Source organism: Amblyomma americanum, chromosome 1 (assembly GCF_052857255.1).
Source record: "Amblyomma americanum isolate KBUSLIRL-KWMA chromosome 1, ASM5285725v1, whole genome shotgun sequence".
Classification (NCBI taxonomy): Eukaryota; Metazoa; Arthropoda; class Arachnida; order Ixodida; family Ixodidae; genus Amblyomma; species Amblyomma americanum.
Genome location: NC_135497.1, coordinates 18,578,092 through 18,595,155, shown reverse-complemented (window position 1 = coordinate 18,595,155; position 17,064 = coordinate 18,578,092). Strand labels below are relative to the sequence as shown.

Below are 17,064 nucleotides of genomic sequence, written 5' to 3'. Positions count from 1 at the left end.
GACCCTTCCGCAACTGTAGAATCCTCATGAGTAAAATCGATGGCAACTATAGAAAACTTCGACAAACACCAAAATCCATGTCCCGGTCCTTCCAAAAGATTTGAAAACCAACCTTGGAATTGACTACCTTTTCGACGCTCCCCTGAAAAGCTTTCATATTAATGCCCAGTCTTTTGAAATAAATTTGATGAATTTTCCATGCTGCTAGCAAGTTTTGGTTTCGACTTTGATGTACTCATGATATCCGAGACGTGGTATGTAAATGACCATGTATTCACGCTTCCCTCATACGAAACTTTTTTCTCAATCGTCAAAATAGACGGAAAGTCGGGGGTGTGTCCGTGCTGGTGAATCAATCCGTGAAGTGTGAACTGCTCCCAGAGCTAAGCTTCATAACTCATTGTTGCGAAGTTTTACAATAGTAACGTGCCGAGAATATTTAGTCTCTATAATATACTTTTGTCCTTGCGCTACAAACAGGAAACACGGGACAAAATATCAACAAATATCTCAAATAGCTACGCTTGAGCTCCTAGTGCCTACATACCCGCTGCGCCGACCACGGCACTACACCCCTAACACGCCACGAACTAACTACGGGCTACAGATGCTTAGATATTATCTTCCCGCACTACTCAACCGTCCCTTGATGCAAGCATTCACATTAATAAATGCAGCAATGCTGATCTCCGGACGTTCTTTCACTAAAAAAATCTCTTTTTTATGGTTTGTGGTAGTCATACCTCGGCAAAATCTCGAGTGTTCACTCAGGCTCACTCACAAAAGTTTGCTCAACCTGCGAGCACACTCAAACTCGCACTCACAGAGGGCTGGGCTCACTGGAACTCATGAACTCAAACTCATTTATGATCAAAACTCACTTGGGCTACTTCAGACTCACCACTCATGCGGGGTCCACCGCTCATAGCGACTCACGTCTCACTCAGACTCACACCTCACCTAGGCTCACTCACTTATTTCAACTCACGACTCATTTGGGCTCACTCACTCATTTCGACTCACGACTCAGCTGGACTTACGACTCATCTGGGCTCACTCATTTCGACTCACGACTCATGTTTACTCACTCATTTCGACTCACGACTCATCTGGGCTCATTCATTTCGTCTCACAATTCATCTTGACTCATCGGCGCTCACTCATTCGGGCTCACTCGCCCATTCCAACTCATGACTCAGCCACTCTCCTTGACTTAAAACTCCTATAAGCTCACTCATCGAACAGATAAATCTGCTTTACGCCCAACGGCCCATGTTACGTGCCTGAAAGAGCATTTACATATGGCAACTATATATAGCACTTGTACTTGTACTTTTGTAGCGATAGTTACATTACGCTAGCATTTCGAGTCTTCAGCGTAGGGGAGCCGTGGCCCGTGGCGGCGTCGTGGCCTCCGTGGCTGGTCGCGTGGTTGGTCACTTGGTGCGGAGCAGTTGACGGCGGCACGGCGCGCCGGCGAAACTGGAGCTGGGCGCCGTGGCGTCGGCGCGCCGCCGCCGACCGCACTCGCTGCGCCGCCGTCGCCGACACAAACTGATCGGCGCGCCGCCGACGTTTTCACTCAGCGCGATGGCGCGCCCTCTAAATATGAATATATTTTCCCCCGCGAATCTAGCTGCGTTTGAGATTTGGTTTTGCCTTGTTTGAGATTTGGTTTTGTCTTGTAAATGAACACAAAACAAACGAAAGCAACCCTGCTCTCCGCTCGTCTACGCATGCGCATGTCACTAGACAACGTACTGCACCATTTCCTTTTCCCAAAAACCAATTATCAATTATCACTAGACAACGCAAAGTGGCATCCCGAAACTTTTTGAAAAGCGCAACATGAAGCAACAAGAAGAAACAACGGTTTCGGAATATCGGCATCACGACTTGAGGGTCGCGGGCACCGTGGCTGCGGGTGGAATCAACGATATGTCCCAACACGGCATCAACACATCGTAACACATCTCAGCTACAAAAAATGTTCACCTGCTGCAGAAAAGAAGCATTTTTATTTCTTTTTCATTCAGGTAAAAGGCCTTATATGAAGAGTTACTTTAAACAAATAATGATTAATATTCAGAACAAGTGATTTCACAAGCTGTCCAGACGGAAATGTTCATCTTTGAACATCTACTGATTGGTTGGCAGGTAATGGGCTGAACCAAACAAAAGTTGGCCATACAGGAGGTCCGTTTCATTTTACGTAAAGAATAATGTGTATACACAATCTTACTTAGAACAAGTGGAAGTACGATTAACATATCGAATGTCACGTGCGTCATGTGCGCGGTACATGCGGGTAATGTCCTGAAAGCTGGTGACCGGGTGCGGTAGCTCTTCCGGCTCGTGCTCGGCCCAGATTGACATTTCTTGGGCATGGTAGTCGGCGATGATGTTGCCTGCTACCTGCGAGTGAACCAGGACCCACACGAGCTCTATGGCTCTTGGCTCTTCCCGGAGGCTTGCACTTGGACAGAATGCCTCGGGCAGCAGAGGAAATTACCCCCCTGCGGAAGCTTCCGTAGGCTGTCTTTGACATGGTGACCACGGTGTCCACGCTCTGCTGTGCGAGTGCGAGGGCCAGGGCCGCTTCTTAGGCAACTGCGGGGTGTGTTGTCCTCAGGGACGCGCTGACGATCAGCCTGTCTTTTGACGTAACCACCACCACTGCCCGATCACTGTGTTTTCGGAGCGAGGCGTCCGTGTAGAGGACCCTAGGGTTCTCTTCCAGCTTCCAGGCTATGGCTTTGGCCCGCGCGGTGCGCCTCTCGTCGTCCTTGCCCGGCGTCATGTTCCGGGGAAAGGGTTTTGGTCTGATTGGTCGTCTTCCAGTCCTCCGGAAGGGCCGCCTTGATGTGTACTGGCTCGATCTGCCATCCTATCTTGCGTAAGACTGCTCGTCCGTGTTCCGTGTGGCTGAGCCGGATTCTCTGATTCAAGAGGTGGGCTTCGATGAGCTCCTCCCCCGCGTTGTGGGTGCCCATGTCTAGCAGTCTTTGCGTGGACGAGCATATGGGCATGCCCAGTGCTTGCTTCGTTGCCTTACGAAGCATCGTGTTTAGGGTGCCTATATTCGCCTTCGTCAGCTGGAGATACGGGGCAGAGTAGGTAAGCCGCGTACCAGGCGCATGGCATCGTCCTCTTTAAGGCCTCGGTTTCTGTTAAATACCCTCCGAAGCATACTAAGTAACTGTTCGGTTATAGTCTTGATCTTTGTGACGGCGGCGTGTGCCTTCCCGTCGCTCTGAAGTAGTAGGCCGAGAATCCTAATCTGCTGTGTTGGCTTGATGATCGTTTCCTCGATGGTGATGATCAGGTTCGGCAGGAGCTCCTTCTTGGATTTTCCCGGTTGGATCATGAGCAGCTCTGATTTCAGGGGGGCACAGATCAGTCCGCACGACTGCGTATTCGTGCACGGTCGTTGCCGCCCACTGCAAGGCTTCCTCCGTCCAGGCATCGGATCCGGCTCGGGTCATCCACACCGTAATATCGTCAGCGTAGAACGCGTAGTCCACACCTTCGATTTGCTTGAGTAGATCAGGCAGGGGCAGGAGGGCCATATTGAAGAGCAGGGGCGATAAGACCGATCCCTGAGGAGTGCCCCTATCGCCGAGCTCGGCAGGGTCCGACTTCTCTCCTATACTGACGGTTGCCGTTCGGTTTTACAGAAAATCTGTTATGAAGCCGTTGCCGTTCGGTTTTTTCAGAAAATCTTTTATGTAGCCGAATGTCTTTCGGCCACACCTGGTCTTGTTGAGACTCTACAACACGCTTGCGTGGGACACGTTGTCAAACGCTCCCTTCAGGTCGAGGGCGAGCATCCCGCGCGGTGCGTGGCTCGTTGCGGGCTTGACGACCAGTTCTTAGAGTTGGATCAACACGTCTTGGGTACTGAGATGTTGCCTGAAGCCGTACATCGACTCCGGCATCTGATCCGCTTCTTCGAGGTGTTTCTGCAGCCGGCGAAGGACCATGCGCTCCATCACCTTCCCCATGCAGGATGTGAGGGAGATGGGCCGCATGCTGTCTATCGTGAGGGCCTTGCTGGGCTCTGGAATGAAGTGGAATGAAGGGCTTTGGAATGGAAAGGCGGCGAATCAGATGGATGCCTCCCAAATGCCCTCCAGTGTCACCAGCATTTAAGATTAACAAACAATTGTGTACTTAGTCAACATCTTAACCAGGCGTTCGCCTCACCGCACTTATACGACGTAAAGGAAGGGAGGAGTAAACAAAGTGTGGTACCATTCTGATTTTGGAATTTCATAAAGGGGGCTGGCGCGAACGCCGAGCCCCGACTACCAAAAATTATATGCCCCATCTACTCCAATTAGAAGTAGTGGCGTGCTTCAGCCTTCCGCAGTGCAATGGCAGGCCTCGGCACGGGGCCCCGACCTTGTTGATCGTCGGTGACCCAGCACCAGGTAAGTATGCGAAAGACCCGACAGAAATCGGATGTCATGCGATTCATACCTCTGTTCAGTACCAGTGGCCAATGCACTTCTTACGGAGTTCCTTTTTCCGCAGTAGGCGCAATTTTGTTAAAAAAGCTACAGCGGGACGGAGCGGGACTCAGACAGGAAGGAGTAACTGAAGTTTACCTAATAAATGATTTTAACAACAAGAAACAAAATAAATTAGCTGTTAGTTGTGTTTGCACCTTGCAACGAAATCGAGTTGCGCGTGCGGCAGCGACCGTGTTAGGGTGTCTAGGCAACGTAATTCGGAGCTACCTATCCAAGCTTTTTTCAATTGAATGGTGGTGGTGGTAGTGGTTTTATTAAAAATAATAGTAAAAAGGAAGGAAAAGATTTTTGCTAGCCCCGGCATCTGCCATCGATACTGAAGCACCTGAGCTGGGGCAGCGGAAATAAAGGACAGCAGGCAGAATGGAGAAATGAAATGAAAGAGGTGAGGGGACAGCAATAGAGAACAGGGGGAGAAGTAATATGTACAAACTATTTACACAATAAGAAATGTGTCCAGGTTGTGCGCGTGATTAGTTCATTGTAGAGGAATTAAATCACACACGCGCACAGCACTGTGTTGGTTACAACACAGTGCTGAAACATATTTAAAATTTGATTAAGAACTGGCGCGGTATATATATCTTACATATCGGCGGACACCTGAACCGCGCCGTAACGAAAGGGATAAAGGAGGGAGTGAAAGAAGAAAGGAAGAAAGAGATGCCTTAGTGGAGGGCTCCAGAATAATTTCGGAGATAAGGGCTAACGTGGTCCTTGCGTTTTTTTGGTTGTTGGGGCCGCGCATGGTGACTGGGACCGTCTGAAGAGGCAGTGGCGTCACCATTGCGCCGCTTCTGGTCGAGCCTTTAGGGCTCGCGTCTCAGATGAGGTGCACGTGGTGACGGCGAAGCTGCGTATAGCTTAGCGCACCCCGTCGCCAACGTCGCTTATGTGCGCAAGGAAAGAGGAGCTTTCGGAGCATCTACAGCGTCTTTTACGATCATCCTCTTTGAGAGCGGCTGTATGGGGTGGTCCACGCAGTCCAAGTGCTCATCCTGAGGTGCTTGAGTTTCCACGCCAGGAGCTGCTGTGCCCTCAAGGTGCCCCTGCTTTTACATCTTCCGCCAGGGCTGTGGCCCAGCCAGTTGGCAAGAATTTCAGAGCATTTTTCGTCAATTTCCGGGATATTGCTCAGTCGCTCCTTCTGGTTGATCGCGAGGACGTTTTCGCACATCCATTTTTTGCAGGCTTGCCGCAGGTTGCCGCTGAACTTAATGACGGCCTTAGGGCTCCGCCAACAACAGGTGAAATCAAGGAGGCGTTAGATTCCATGAAACGAGGCCCATTGCCTGGGCCAGATGGCCTTCCTGTGGAGTTTTGTTACAATTCTGGCATATTGTAGACCACGTTTTCTCAAATCTGTCAAAAATCTGCTTCACTCGTCATGCCTTTCCTGATTCATTTAAAAGAGGCCGCATTGTCCTTATCCCTAAAAAGTCTTCTTTTTCGATGTCCAGCAGATTGGCGCCCTATCACCTTACTAAATTCAGATTATAAAGTATTAGCAAAATTACTCGCCCGCCGTCGACGGGCTTTCCTCCCGTCCCTCATTTCTTGCCACCAGGTTTGCTCCATCCCGGGTCGTGAAATACATAGTTTATCTTCCGTAACGCAAAATATCCTAGTGTACACTATACGGCGGCGCGCACAGGGTCTCCTTGTTTCCCTCGATCAAGAGAAGGCGGTCGAATTTTTAGAGCATGGGTATATTTATGGTACATTGGATGCTTTCGGTTTCTCACCTTTTTTCGTGCTTCTCATTAAAGAGATGTACAGAGACATTTCAAGCACTCTCCTCCTCGATGGTCGGGAAAGTACCGCATTGATGTTCGCCGCGGCATCCGTCAAGGTTGTCAGCTCTCCGCCCTTTTGTTTGTGTTAGCATTAGAGCCTTTCCTCTTGGCAGTCAATCACCACTCCCTTTAATATTATAGTTCTGGCTTTGCCGGGCAGTGAGGCAGTACGCGTCACCGCTTATGCAGATGACATCACATTCTACTTAGCTGAAGAACGCAGTCTGCTCAAAGCTTTAAACGTTTTTTGTGAGTACGCCTCCTCGTCGAGGGCTGCTCTTAATTATTCGAAGGGTCGTTAGTTTTTGTGGGGTCTCCTCACAGACGTATTACATGTGCGATAGCTTTGCAGTGGTGCGCGCTGATGCGCATTTTAGGCGTGACCTACGACTCTGCTGGAATATGGGATGGTATGTGGTCTTCGGTCGTAGGGGGCATTACAGCTCGTGTGCGCAGGACCCAGACATTTGACCTGCCTCTGCTTGAGAGGCGCTACCTGGTTCAGCCGGTCGTGCTGGGTGCCTTCTGGTACTTTTGCCCCATTGCTAAATCTCCTATGCACGCCATAAGGCGGGTGCAGACTACAGTTTTTTCTTTTCTTTTTTTGGTCGGGCGGAACCGAGCTTGTGTCTCGTGCTGTTTTTGGACAACCACAGGAGAGAGGAGGTTTTGCCTTTCCAACTTTGTCCATCACGTTCTCGTTGTTAGCTTCGAAGTGCATTCTGCGTATCCTGCCGGGGGACGCGTCTCCAGCGCGAACCCTGGTGCGGTACTTTTTGGGCCCTTCTTAGCGCTTTTTGAATCCCTCCGCCCCTGTTTATCATGGACCTCAATCAGAGCAGCCTACCGCTTTCTATGCTACGTCAGTGGCCTTTTTCAGACATGTGAGCGCAGTAGCACCTGATGTCAACATCGTTGCAGACCGTGTGGCGTACATCAGACACTTTTAGTTGGGGCGTACGCAGTAAGCTTGCGTACGCATCTCTTGCTGCGTTGCGGATGCTGTGAATAGCGTAAGCAGGACACCTTTAGTTGGCCGTGCCGTAGCGTCCATCACTCTAACGCGTAAACAGTAGCGCCATCTAGTGACAAGGCGACAAAGCACATCAACGCTCAGTTGTAGAAATTTTCATACGTGATTACTGATAACTATGGTGAGTGAATTGCGAGCCTTTTTTGATCCAACAATAAAAACTATGCAAACCGAAGAAAATGTGAGAACTGAGTAAAAGCTAGAAAACTCCTTCGCCAGGTGTCGTTGCACCCGCCGCGGTGGCTCAGTGGTTAGGGCGGTCGGCTACTGATCCGGAGTTCCCGGGTTCGAACCCGACTGCGGCGGCTGCGTTTTTATGGAGGCAGAACGCTAAGGCGCCCGTGTGCTGTGCGATGTCAGTGCACGTTAAAGATCCCCAGGTGGTCGAAATTATTCCGGAGCCCTCCACTACAGCACTTCTCTTACTTTCTTTCACTCCCTGCTTTATCCTTTCCCTAACGGCGCGGTTCAGGTGTCCAACGATAAATGAGACATACTGCGCCATTTCCTTTCCCCCAAAACCAATTATTATTATTTGTCGTTGTTACGAGGAAAACGCACCGAATTTAGTTAGGCCGAGGAGCTTGAAAATCGCCAAACTATCTGAAAAACAGGGGCTAGTTATCGTTTATACCGGTACGTGTGGGCAAGAGTAGGCGAAATAAAAGCGAACCGCTACCATTTGAGCGAGCTATTGCGTAAGATGATGATGGTCTCTGGTTGAATAGAATCCAGCGGCGACATGTATTCATTCCGAAGCGGGCGAGATGGTCGCCGCCATCTTCTCTACGCAGCAAGAAGCGCCCCACGTTGTTACGCTACGCTATGCTTTTTACACCAGGCGGGCTACCGCAACGCGCGGCTAGATACGTTGCGTTCTGCGCATGCGCATTTGTTACCCGCAGTGTCGTTGCGTGCGCAAGCTCACTGCGTACGTCCAACTAATAGTGTCTATTATGGGCTCGCTGTTGTTGCCTGTTGTGCCAGCGGCTCGCCGCTCACCAATGCGCCGCGTTCAATGGGCGCGCATAGCGTCGACACCTCTCCCAGACCATCTAATAATAATTGGTTTTTGGGGAAAGGAAATGGCGCAGTATCTGTCTCATATAACGTTGGACACCTAGTTGGACATAATAATTGGTTTTTTGGGAAGGGAAATTGCGCATTATCGCTCATATATCCGGAACCGTGCGGCAAGGAAAGGGATAAAGGAGGAAGTGAAAGAAGAGAGGAAGAAAGAGGTGCCGTAGTGGAGGGCTCCAGAATAATTTTTACCACTACCTGGAGATCTTTAACGTGCACTTGACAGCACACAGGCGCCTTAGCGTTTTGCCTCCATAAAAACGCAGCCGCCGAGGTCGGGTCCGAACCCGGGAACTCCGGATCAGTAGCCGCGGCAGGTCCCAGACCATTTACGCGACTTTAGAAACTTGGTTGGGCAGTGCTGCATACTTTTGATCAGCTAGAGCGGTAGGGTGTTTCACGCTCCAGAACCTGTCCGAATTTCCCGCTTCCGGAATCTAATCGCTACGCTAATCACCTGCGTGGTATCGCGTGTCTTTCGGCGAGCGCTTCATGAGAGGATTCCGTGGGCAGGGCATTTTGAGCTTTGTCTCCCGCGGCCGCTTCCCCGGCGGCCGTTTTGCTCGCCTGTTAATTGTTGCGGCTCTTTTAAAGCGAAAGCTTTACTGGCGGCGAACTTGCGATTTCGCCGTGGCGGTAATCAGAGGAGGCACGTGACGTGACAACGCGCGCCTCGCCGCGGATATTTCTCTGTCGCTGCATAGTCACTACTGCGCATGCGCCACGAGTAGCACCGAGCCACACGTGTTCCGCCGCTGCGCAGCGCCGCGCCTTTCCTCAAAATCCAACTGTCAATTTTCTCTTTCTTCTTTCCCTCCCTCCTTTATCTCTTGCTTTACGGCGCGGTTCGGGTGTCCACCGGGATATGTGAGACGGTTACTGTGCCATTTCCTTTCCTCAAAAACCAAACAAAATAAGTGAGCCGACGGCGTTCATAGAGTTCATTGGCGTTGACAACTTTGCAAAGGCCGTTCATTTTCACGAAAGGAAAGGCGCACAACCGGCTCCGTGGATTAGTGTAGACGTCAATCTCGCTTTCATACATGCAGCCTTGGTGTCCAACTGCAAAAGCCTGCTTTGATTGCGTTCCGCACACTGGATAGGCAGTGCGCCCTCCTTTCCACCCTGGAAGGTGGCATGCAGTTAATCGTTGATCGCGAGAGATTGATCGCCAAATGAACGCTGCGGCGTAGCTATTGCTGCAGTGCCGCATGTCCGCCACAACGCTGTCAGCGCTAATGCATTCAGACCACATCTCTCTCTCGCCACCGCCACATGTATCAAAGAATGATTGAGGTGTCTGCATATCCAGGGATCCAGTTATGCGCTCTTCCTTTTTTTTTGAGACGTGCGCGAAATAGTAAAACGAAGCCAAGCTATTTTAGTGTCAGGTTTGCTCATGGCAATCATAAAATGTGTGTAAATATGCTCTTGTCACGAGGTAATTACGTGGTTTGCAAAATTGTAGACGGCTGCCGCAGCTGGCGATTCTTTTCTTTTATCGTTGTATCGAATTTAAACGGCTGTGGCGCTACAGCGCCCAATTCATACCAGACTCCAATAATTAGGAGTGCCTGAACAGACGTTTGACTCCTCTCTCTGAGCGGTTCACCATCTAATTCTTCGGTGGGCGTTCGAAGCGAGCGGACGTGTTTTTTAGCTCTCTACTCCTTCGGACGCTGGCCCTAAGGCTTCGCGGCGTTGCGAGGTGTCCCCATGGAGGCCACAGACACCGTGAACGAGCGAAGGCCTGTGTTTGGCGGTGACAATCAGCAACGCAGGGCAGGCCGCTCTCGCTCACGATCACGGAGACGAACGCCGTCCAGAGGAAGGTCGTCAAGCACCATTCGGCGAATGCAGGCCGAGATCGCTGATCTGCGGGACACGGTGAGGTGCCTGACGGCGGCGCTCATCACCACCTCGGAGAACCTTGAGTCCGTCATCGGGACCTTGGACGTGTCGCCGGCGGACCCACGCGTTCTAGCCTTGCGGGACGCCATGGCGCTCGCTCACCAGACGCAGAACTCCATGGCAGCTCCCTCCCCGCCATTTCTGGCCACCCCTGCGCTTCCTGCCGCCATTGCTGCTCCTGGGGAACCGGCTGTGATGCCCTCTCCCCCTGATGCTGCTGCTGCGGGCTCACCGCGGACGCCTGCAGCCGAGGAGAGCATGTGCACCCCAATGGACGAGTCTGCTCTCCGGAAACGGCGACGCTCAACGGGGTCCGAGGAGGAGAAGGACTTGGAAACCAAAAGGGACATCGCGGTGGCCAAGCGGGAAGCTCGAAGGCCCCCCACCGTCACTGCTCCCTCTCCCTCCACACTCGAAGGAGCAGGGCCTTCCCAGCAGGAGCCCCATGGAGCCCACCTCCAGCCTGCTGCTGATGCTGCTGCTGTTGCTGGTGGGGCGACGGCGTCCGGAAGAAAAACGGGTGCGACCTCACCAAATCCCGCCGCACAAGACCAGGCTGCGGCTGGGGCTTCGTCTGCTGGCAGCGAGCGCGCCCAATTCCGCGGCGCGCCGCAGCAATGCCCCGCAGGCAGCGGCGACGCTGATGCTGGGGCCAGCCTGGTCCCGTGGCGCATTATCACTACCAAGGCGCAGCGGCGTCGGAGAGCTGCCCTGGAGCGAGCCGCGGCTGCCGTGGAGGTCCCGTCCAGCCTCGTGGGGACGGTGCTGTTTCGGCCGGCGAACCGGGGCACCGCCTTCACCAGGGAACAGGGCTGGGAGTTGGCCGAGGAGATCGGATCCCGCCCGGGCGTCCTCGCCGTCCGGGTAAACATGCGGCGGAATGTGGTGGCAGTGGACGCGAGGAGCAGCGATGCTCTCCAGGCCCTGCTAGCCACGGCCGTCATCCGCGGCGTGCCGGTCTGCGCCAAGGAGCCTCCTCCTCGGAATCAAAGCTCCGGCCTGGTCTTCGGTGTGGACGGGCGCAGGACGGCGGAGGAGCTGCTAGCGGCGGCGGAGTCAACGGTACCGACGGTGTCGGCGTCTCTGTCGGGCAGCACACTCGCTCTCCGTTTTGCGGCGCCGACACCCCCGGCGTTCATCACCATATTCAAGCGCAGGCTCGCGGTCCGCCCCTGCCGTCCCCTGCCGCTCCAGTGTGCCAAGTGCGCCAGCCTGGGGCATGCCACTGAGGTGTGTCGTGCTCCTGCCCGATGCACGCGCTGCGGCGGGCCACACGAGCCTGGTACCTGCGCGAGCAAGCCCCGCTGCATTAACTGCGGTGGGCGGCACGCAGCCATTGACCCAGCGTGCCCGCACTGGCAGCGAGAGCGTCACGTGGCCACTTTAATGGCCACATCCATGGCCCCAATGTCCAGGCGGGTTGTCCGAGCCGTCGTCCAGGCTGAGACAGCGGCCCCAGTCCAGCAACATCAGCAGACGCCGCGCGCTCTTTCTTATGCGCAGGTCGTCAGGGGAACACCCCAGCAGCAACAGCAGCAGCAGACACAGAAGCAACGGCAGCGCCGGCAGCGGCAGCGGCGATCCGGTTGCCCGGCGTCCCGTACAGCGTGGCCCGAGCCTGCGGCCGCTTCTCACGGCCAGCCCCCTGACGCACGGGACGCGGAGATCGCGCGCCTAAAGCTGGCGTTGCGCGCCCTCAGCGAACTTTTCCCGGAGGGCACCGATGGACACCGGGCTTGCTTAGAAGCAGCGGGTGCTCCCGCACAGATAAGCCAGCATGATGGCTAGCCGCCGGGCTCCCTCCCGCATACCATCCATCCTGCAGTGGAACGTGCGCTCACTTGCGGCGCGGTACGCAGAAATGCGAGTTCGCATCGCACAGGATTCGCCGGAAGTTATCGCGCTGTAGGAGACGTACGTACGTTCACATGACGGGGAGCCCCAGATGCGGCTACCTGGCTACATTGGCTACCACTCAGCCACCACGTGCGAGGAAACTACCTGTGCTGCAGTGCCCTGTTGTGTCACATCTCATCGCCCCGGGAAATCAAGGTGCGCGATATACGTGCGGCCGGACGTCCAGCACACCCTCGTCGGCTCGGCGGCGGCGACATCTGACGCCCAGGAGTGCGTGGTGGTGACAGTGCGCGTCGGTGGTGTTGACACGTCGGTGGCCAGTGTTTATGTGCGTCCAGCTGTCGCGTGGAACGCGCTGTGTTTTCGTGCTGTGTCTTCGTGCTGTGCCCCGCGCCAAATCATCTGTGGTGATTTTAACGCCCACCATAGTGCGTGGGGCAGTGCGCGCCACTCCGCGCGGGGAGACGACCTGCACGACGCAGCAACGCAGCTGGGACTCACCCCCTTGAACACCGGCGAGCCCACCTTTCGACGACGCGGAACAACCGGCTCCTGCATCGACGTTGCCTTCGCATCCAGAGGCATCGAGGCGACATGGCGCCGATCACCATCTCTCTGGGGCTCGGATCATTACTCCATCCTAATTGAACCCACTGCGATGGAGGCGCGCCCCAAACGTGCCTACTCCATTACCAACTGGAGTGCGTTCAGGCGGGCGGTCGACGAGGCGGCGGCCACTGGCGCAGATTTCTTTTCAAGTCTAGTCCGAAGCGCTCTCGCAGCCACCCAACGAGCAGAGGTAAGGGCAGGGCAGCCCACACCTGATATGAAGCTGCTCAATCTGCGCGAGAAGAGAGATCGCGCAGAGCGACGGGCGCGACGGACTGACAGAGCCGCCGACTGGACTGTCTACAACCGCTTGGACGCAGCAGCGCGCCGCCACGCCAACAAGCTATACCGCCGGCAGTGGGCTTCACTATGCCAAAGGATGGAGGAAGATGTCAGCTCGCGGAGGCTGTTTGACACCCTGCGGCGCATCACCGAACCACAGGCAAACCGTCAACCGCTGGCCGCCCTCGCAATCTCCAGCGGGCTCAGCTTTGTAGAATTGGCAGAGCGGTTTGCCGATCGGTTCGCGCCGCCCAGCCCCGCAAACGCCGCTAACATAACTCCTCCTGAGAGCCCCAGAAGCGACGCCAGTCCCTCGCCCGTCGCTTCGGAAGGTCCATGTGATGCGCCGTTCACCGCGCCGGAATTGAACAATGCGCTGCAGCGCTGCCGCCGCCGCTCGGCGCCCGGACCAGACGGGGTGACATACCAAATGCTGCGAAACCTGGATGCGCAGCAACGACAGATCCTCCTGCAGCAGATCAACCTGGTGTGGGAACGCGGGGAGCTACCGGAGGATTGGCGAACCGCGGTCGTTTGTCCCATCCGAAAGGCAGGGCGCCCACCTACGGAGCTGAGCGGATACCGGCCAGTGGCATTAACATCGGCGGCAGGTAAGCTCATGGAGCATATGGCGTTGCAGCGTCTGAACGAGCGGGCTGCGGAGGCTGATTTGTTTGACGAGCGGCAGACGGGTTTCCGTGGGATGCGGTGCACGGCTGATTCTATATCGGACGTTGTTACAGCGCTGGAGCATGCCAGGACAGCAGGCCAGGTTGCGCTGCTGCTGCTGCTGGACGTCTCGGGCGCTTTTGACAACGTTCACCGCGCACCAATTCTCGCGGTGCTTGAGGGGGCCGGTGTGAGCGGGCGCCTTTTGCGATACGTTCATGGCTTCCTGAGCGGGCGCACCATGCGCGTTCGAGTAGGGGGTAAGCTCTCCAAGCCTCGCCCGGTCGACATGGGCGTGCCGCAGGGCTCTGTCCTATCACCATTTCTGTTTAATGTGGCCATGTCGGTGGTGCCGGCCTCCCTACCCACGAGCGGGCGACACCATGTGTACATGTCCATATATGCAGACGACATAGCTCTGTGGTGCCGGGGACCACCGGGCGAGGCGTTCCGCGTGCAGGGGTGCCTTCAGGGAGCCCTGACCGCAATCGATGCCAGCTTGCGCGGCCTTGGTCTGTCGCTGAGCGCGGACAAATCGGTGGCCATGGCCTGCGTTTCGCGCTCGCGCGCGCACCTTGCGCCACTGTCACTGGACGGGACTCCGATTCCTTGGCGTAAATCGGTGCGGTACCTTGGCCTGGACATCGACTGGCGCCTTTCCTTCCGCCCCGCGGCGACCAAGGCCTGTCTGCAGATGAAGAGGATCACCGCCGCCGTGCACAAGCTCACCGCTCGAGGCCAGGGCATCTCCCAGCAAGCCGCGCTGCGTCTATACAATGCCGCAGCTTTGGGGGCGGTGCTCTATGCGCTGCCGCTCGTCACGGTGCGCAAGCCGTGCTGGAAGAAGCTCGAGCTTCAGCACCGCAAGTCCCTGCGCGTGTGCCTAGGCCTGCCCAATAACTCGCAGTGCGCCGCAACGTTGGCCGAGGCAGGAGCGTGGCCCCTTGAGCTCCAAGCAGCGCGCAGGGCACTGAATCACATCGACCGGCTTCACCGCGCACCGGACGGCGGCTCGCTGCTGCAGCGTATGCGCTCGCACCCGCGCTCACGAATGGGCGCGGCGCTGCTCGAGTATGAGCAATTGACCCAAGGCCCACCCCCCCACGGCTCCTGCGCGCCCTGGCCTGCTGCCTCGGAGGTACAACGAGAGATCGTCGGCATCGCGGGAAAGCGGAGCACACCCCTCTGCGCTGTGCAGCAGCTGGCCAGAGCCGTCATACACGAGGAGCTCCAGGACCATCTCCTCGTGTACACCGACGGCTCAGTGGCCCGCGACAGCTGCTCCCTTGCTGCGGCGGCCACCATCCCCGCCCTGCGACTGCACAGCCAGCAACACGCTACCTTCCTGGGCTCCTCCACCACGGCGGAGTTGATGGGGATCCGGCTCGGGCTGGACCTGCTGCTCACCCTCGGCCCTCCGCCGCCCAGGAGTGCTCTGCTGTGCGACTCCCGCGCCGCCCTCAGCCGCCTGCAATCTAACGGCCGCGGTACCCCACTAGTGCGGGAAATTCGCTCGCGCATCGAGCGCCTTGCGCAGAGAGGTTGTGCCGTGCGTGCACAGTGGGTGCCCGGTCACTGCGGCATCGCCGGCAACGAAGAAGCTGACGACCTCGCGACCGCTGCACACCAACTACCTGCCAGCGATCTGCCCCTTGCGCTGGAGGACGTGCGTGCGGCCATTCACGACCATCTCCGAAAGCAGCACCCCGACCCACGCATCGCGGGAGGTGAGCGCATCGACAGTGTCACCGGCTGTCGCGCACTTACACGGTCGCAACGTGCAATGATCCTCCGCGCGCGCATTGGCTGCGTGTGGCCCGGGGAACGACGGGTGCGTCACGGAATCGCGACGAGTGATGTGTGTGACGGATGCGGTGCAGTGGAAACACTAGAACATCTGCTCCTTCGCTGCTCCGCGTTCGCCGATGCTCGTCGCGATATGCTCGCGGCCTATAGGGCGCAGGGCATACTACCAGACTCCATCAAGACGCTATTGTGGCCGCAGGGCAGTGCGCGCACTCGTGAGCGAACTTTGGTGAGCCTCTGTGCATTCCTCGAACACACGGGCTTGACGTCCCGTCTGTTCTCCGTCAGGTAGTTACACGCAGTGACCGAACGCTCCGCGAGTTCTACCTTGAACGATTAATAACTGGACGCCCCACTCCAGTTGTAACCTGCTCAGTGCTGTGCGCGTGTGTGATTTAATTCCTCTAAAATGAACTAATCACGCGCACAACCTGGACACATTACTTATTGTGTAAATAGTTTGTACATATTACTTCTCCCCTTGTCCTCTCTCTATTCCTGTCCCCTCACCTCTTTCATTTCATTTCTCCATTCTGCCTGCTGTCCTTTATTTCCGCTGCCCCAGCTCAGGTGCTTCAGTATCGATGGCAGATGCCGGGGCTAGCAAAAATCTTTTCCTTCCTTTTTACTATTATTTTTAATAAAACCACTACCACCACCACCTTCCTTTCCTCAAAACCATCGCCGTCTAGAACACTCTCACCGCCAACGCCAATGAACAGAGTGAACGCCAACCTCTTTCGCTTTGTATATCCTGGATTAGCTGAGCTAATCCACATTCATTTTTTAGTTTATGGCGCAATCGATGCACCACGGTCGCTGATGGCTTTCGATGCCGCGCTGTGTGGCCAATGCTTGGCCGTCTTCGAAGGGAGCTGAGCAGTTTCTTTTCGGAGGAACGCTTTTTCTTGGGAGAGGAAGAGTTTCTGTGGCAGTGGTCGTGCCCATTCATTTCTTTTAACGACGATCGTCTTGATGTGGTCTTCAGACGAAACTGGCGCTAAGGACTTTTTTTCCGTTTCAGATTATTGCGGTTTCACTCTTCAGTCAGTAGCTATGCTATGCCGTTTTACATCGCCCACATGTAATTCCTGTTACTTTCTCGAAGATGCTTATGGTAACTTTTTAATTGGCTCGCCTACTTGTCAAGTCTACTTGTGAATGCTGATGTATCCGGTAACCTTGGCATGTGTACGTATGTTAACAGATTTTTTTCTAATCAAAAGAAAATATTTACAGAACGTTTTGCATTTCTCTCACCCTTCAACCACTCTGTATTCTGTGTTCCGAGCCCTTAGTGCAAAAAGCCCTAAAATGTCGACTAGTTTAGCAAAGAAGGCTGTAGCAAAATAGCTTTTTTGAATTTGTGGTTTAGCTTTCCACGCCGCCGCTGTCGAAAAATGGCCTTGCGCCGCCGCCGGTAATTACCAGGCGCCGCGCCGCCGACGCCCCCGGGCGTAACCCGTCAGCACGCCAATATTAT

General features: G+C 55.1%; 1 non-coding gene across 1 annotated transcript; it reads right to left on the bottom strand.

Annotated features, from left to right (window-relative positions):
* Positions 1–4,278: 4,278 nt before the first annotated feature.
* On the bottom strand, positions 4,279–4,441 carry LOC144116652 (U1 spliceosomal RNA). The gene has a single exon (XR_013311944.1). It is a non-coding gene; the product is annotated as a U1 spliceosomal RNA (small nuclear RNA).
* Between the last annotated feature and the right edge of the window lie 12,623 nt (positions 4,442–17,064).